Below are 5,036 nucleotides of genomic sequence, written 5' to 3'. Positions count from 1 at the left end.
AAATAGTTTCCATTTTGGAAACATTGTTTATCCTTTGGGTGTGGTGGTGTGGCTGACTTGCCATTTTCTGAGCATTAGAAATTGGCAATAGTGTTCTCACTTTGAGGGTGTGGATCCACAAGTCCATGGAGTGCTTTAATAGATTCTGCTGAGCCCAGCAACCTATGTAGCTGCTCCCCACAACTGAAGTCCCTGTGCCGGTGGGGGATATCTGATGCAACTGAGCAGAGAGCAAGGACAGGAAATAAGGATCTGCCTGGTGTGGGGTGATCCTCAGGGATGCTCCTGCCCTACTTCAGCACAGAGAAGCTGCACAGGTACCAGGATCTACAGGGAATGGCAGCTATAGCAGGTGGGTTCCTCTTTCCTGATCCCTGTGTGCCCCCACTCCTTCTGGTGTCCCCTGCCAGACTGGGGGCTCCAGCCATGCCTCACCTCCATGCTCCATGGTAGGTGGCATCTGCTGCATCCTCCTGTAACAAAGTGCATGGCCCAGGGGCTGAAGTCCAGGTGCAGGGAGTTAGAGGGATGAGCCTGCCTGCCTGGGAGCCCTGGGTCAAGTGATGGGAATGATTAGAGTCAGCCCTAGGGGAAGTTAAAAGCCCCCAGGGACGGTAGCAAAGGAAGACAGAGGAGGCTGGTAGGCTGAGGGACAAGCAGGACAAGCACCAACCCTGGGTTGCCTCTCTCCCAAGGTCTGAAGAAAGACCAGAGGTTTTGCTTTTGTTTGTTATTTGCATGCTGATTATGTTGTTTCTTGCCTTGTTTGTTGTGGGGACATGTGTTCCCCCTGTAAAATAAATGGACTGGAACTGAGAGCTGACTGGACATTATGAGCAAACTAGTGCCTGGATCTGGCTGAAGGAGAGACAACCTGCTACACCTTTTATTCTTAATCCTGGATCTGCCCATATTCACCTATGGTATATTCAGGAAAGATGTTGCCTCAATTCTGTTAGTTTCAAGAGTTGCTGGCAGTACAACAAAAAAGTTCAACATTCATACAGTTGTTCCTATTGTATTCTCTATTTGTAGGAGGAAAATTATACATAAAAGGATGACACTATTTTTCAGATCCTTGGAAGTGTTTGTAGGGGGAGCAAATCTGTTCTGTTATCTGGGAGTATTCTAACACACCTGGACAGAATGGCTGTGTTTGAAACTGAGGCCTTTCTGGCCATATTTTGACTTTCAAGAGACTTCACATGTTGGATTTTCTTCTTCCCCACAAAGTATACTTCAGCAACATTGAATGACTCCTCTAACAACTTGAGGGCACTTTTGAGCAGTAACACCAAGAGGTGTTGATGGTGTTGAATTCAGACTTGGACATGTAGTTGTCTGTCTTTGCCATCTTTTCTTCTATTGCTAATGATGTCTACCACAAAAATGTAGAATTTCAGCCACAAAAGGTTTTAAAGAAGCTATGTGACATTTCTCTGATTCTTCCATCTATTTTTCTCCAGGTTTAAACTTACAGCAGTTGTTAGCTCTTCATTGGTGACTAGTTTTGTTTTATTGTAAAGTTCTAATTATGTCAAAGAAAATCACTGCAAGCAAAAATAAAGTCAAGTATAGTGCCTTTTGTGCATCTTGCTCATCACTGTCAAATGCTCATTCATTGGTTTCAAGGGCAATCTATCAAGTTCTACCAACTGCAACTAATTTTACCAGTGAACTGAGTCTTGGTGGCATTCATGCTTGACATTAATGCTCTTGAAGAAAGGACATATGTTGAACTGCAACATTTGTGTATCTCAAGTCTCACTTCAGATGACTGAGTTTGTGGTATTTGTATGTCACTGGCATCTAATCACCTCTGCTTCGGTCCACAGATTGCAGTTTGTAGAAAATGATTCTCCCCCTCCCCCATTTCTTCCAAAACTGTTCACTGAACAGGTCTTTCACCTCCCTCGCTCCCCCCCAACCCTTAACTCTGAATGACCTTATTTCTCAGATGTTAAACATTATTTCAGTGCAGACTTTATATACTTTTAATATACTGTGTGGAGCCTACTCTTTGTACAGCTGAATAATTATTCGGCCCTAGTATGGTATACATAAATAGGTTATTTCATCCTCACCATCTCTTCTTTTTTCAGTTTTACAGAGCTTTCTACCCTGGGGATGATTTTCAATGTTTGTGCTATATTTTATCAGCATGTTAACATCTGGCTCTGTGAATTCCTCATACTCTCTAGGTGCTTTGGAGCATCTGTAGTTCATCCTTTCAGCAGAGAACTTGGAAACTGTGTGGCATGCGTCTTTAGAAAAGAACAGCAGAATGCTATCTGCTTTTTGTGTGTTCATCTAGCTGCATTTCTTATAGAAATTGGAAAAGGTTTATTGCAAGTCCTTCTCAAGCAGTGTATAATGTTTATTCTAACTCCATGTATGATGCCAAATGACAGAAGCTTTCACTCACACTGGGAGTTATTGAAATGAGCAGTCCTAGTGACTACACCATCATTTTTTCCCACATCTCGTGGGCTTCATCTTGCTATGTATGCCATATATACAACAATCTTCACAATACACTTATTAAGGAAACAATTGTTTTAAAGAAGAGGAATTTAAAATCCATAGCTGTTAAATACAACTGTATATGAATTCATATGTATAGATCATGTATGTATGAATTTGACTGTATAGATCATGATGGCAGAAGAAATATAAATAAAACTTAAAAAAAATCTAAATTTACTGTAGCCATACTGAACAGAAGCCAGGAGCTAACCAAATCTAATGTTCTTTACTTGACTAAAAGACAGAACTTTTCTTGAACAGCTTAAACTTAGTCATATTTCTTTGAATACTGTATTTTAATCTTTAAACATATCATTAGTTTAGGAATGAATACAGCCTATAAACATTGCTCCAGGCCACTTAATTTGGTGTAGAAAATTCCACAAGTGATGGCATTAAAGAAAAATGCATTTTATTTCAAGTTGCAGCTGTTTGAAGCTGCTCAGAGGTATGAAATGTTGATTTAATCCTCAAAAACAAACTTTAATTAACAGAATGTAAGCGAGGTGATCATTGGTGCATGAAGAACTTACCACAAGAGCTATCACCACCGTTTAATGTGGTTTCTGCCTAACGGAATCTTTCTATATTGTTTAGCAGAGGGTATGTCTTTTAACTAAAGGGTCAGTTTTACCACATCTCTTGTCTACTGTACAAAACAACCACTGTAGAAGATGAGTCATTGTGCATTGCACCCATATTACTGTGGTATAATCTAGGTGTGAAGAGCAGTTTTGGGATTGCCTTATATTGACTGCTGCAGTGACAAGTCCCAGCAAAGATGGGGCTGAGTGCCCCTTGAAACTCGAGTGTACAGGCATCTGTCAAGCTGGCTAACTAGGCTGCTCTGGGCTTGACTCAATCGCCTGCACTCTAGTTCTATCCTCCAAGCTTCTGCCCAGGGATGTATGTGCATGGGGGGGTTATAATACAAGGCCTAGCGAGTGCAAAACTCTAGTTCCATCTTGCTTTGCCCCAGGCTTCTTGTATTACCTATGATGCTTTGCAAAATGGAATCAGTATTTCAGTACCAGAATGGAAGTGGTAAGGATAAAACCAATGAAGAGTGCGAAGCTCTGATGCCATGGTCATAGGCTGAATTGGTCTGCAATGCAGGACATAATTGCTACTTGTTAGCATGGGAAATTACACCAGGTAGAGCCTGCCCTTGTAGCTGAAAGTAGTTGCCAGCCTCTTGTGGAAAAGGCTGTCTGGTGGGTATCCTCTTGAAGCCATCATTGCTCATCAAGTGTAAGTGAGGATGGCACCAATCTAGACTGTGCTTTATTTACCCTTTGCTTCAGTTGCAAATATTGCTGTCTTGCAGAAATGCTTAGAGCTAAGGAGGAGGGCGTTTTGTTTGTTACCCAGTCTCGTCCAACTGGCTTTTGTCTAACATGGACTCAATCCTTGGCCATCCAGGGCTGCTTTATGGCTCAAGGCTACTGTCCACAGAGCCTTTTACTTAAATATGTTAACTAATATGCATAACCCTTGGAGCCTTATTCTGTGACAGCCTACTGCTGGCAACATTATGAGTCACTGACTGTCAGCTTAGGTCCTGATATGGCAACTATATAAAAAGAAACTGCATGTGAACAGCCTTGTTCACTCATGTGTGTGGTTACAGTTATCTATTTGCATGCCTAGCATCTTAGAAAGTCAGCTAACTAACTGCAGCCGAGGCCGTGTTGCACTCAAGCCTGCCGCAGGAAAGGTACCAGTTGCAGAATAACTGGTTCCGTTTCCCGGTCGTGAGTTGTGAGGGGGGGAAAAAAAAAGTCCTGGGACCTTGCTGTGCCAGACGCGTTTCAGGTGGGAGGTGAGAGCGGATGAGGTGCTGGTTATGTGCAGCAGCGCTCCCGCTCGGGGACCGGAGCTCGGACCGCGCTCCAGAGCAAGTGTCGAGCGTTCGGAGCGCAGTGCCGAACGTTCGGACGGGCATTGTTACGGGCCCGGGAGGGCGTTGTTGATTCGCCGATCGCTGCGGGTCTGCTTGGCAACTGGGCGCCTTTGTGCGCCCGGCGGGGCAGGCGGGCTGTCATCTTGCCCCTCCGCTTGTTAGGGACGGCGCACGCCCCCCCCATGCGCCCTACACAGCAGGGAGAGATGGCACTGGGGGCCACGAAACCCCCTCTCCCGCGGCACCTCATTAGCCAGGATCCCGCCATGTGCTTCTAATCCTCCCCCCAGGCGAGCAGCCGCTGGAGTTCAGCGCGGGGGCACCCAGGCCCGCGCACTCCCCAGATTGAGGTAGGCGGGCGGGCAGGGCCCTCCTTCCTCCTGCAGCAAAGGCGGGTCCGGGCCCGTGCCCCCGCGCTAAGCACGGGGGTTGATTGCCCCCGCCGCCAGGCAGGGAGCGGAGGAGCCGGCGGCGCGGCGCAACGCGGCGGGCAGGAAGCGGCCGGCGCGGGCAGGGAGGGAAGGGGAAGAGGCGGAGCCTGGGCGCCAGCAGTGTCAATAATACAATAGGGCTCTTGTGCGGCCGCCCGCGAGCAGAGGAGCCAGCG

General features: G+C 46.0%; 1 protein-coding gene across 1 annotated transcript in view; it reads left to right on the top strand.

Moving 5' to 3' along the window:
• The first annotated feature begins 4,764 nt into the window (after positions 1-4,764).
• Positions 4,765-5,036, top strand: part of JADE3 (jade family PHD finger 3) — a 98,276-nt gene continuing 98,004 nt past the window's right edge. The window contains exon 1 of the mRNA XM_006017047.3: positions 4,765-4,779. The gene's annotated coding sequence lies outside the window, so the exon portion shown is untranslated. The remainder of the gene's footprint in view (positions 4,780-5,036) is intronic.

This window comes from Alligator sinensis, unplaced genomic scaffold (assembly GCF_000455745.1).
Source record: "Alligator sinensis unplaced genomic scaffold, ASM45574v1 scaffold144_2, whole genome shotgun sequence".
Lineage (NCBI taxonomy): Eukaryota > Metazoa > Chordata > Crocodylia > Alligatoridae > Alligator > Alligator sinensis.
The sequence above is the reverse complement of the archived record's forward strand: the minus strand, read 5'-3'. Positions and strand labels throughout refer to the sequence as shown.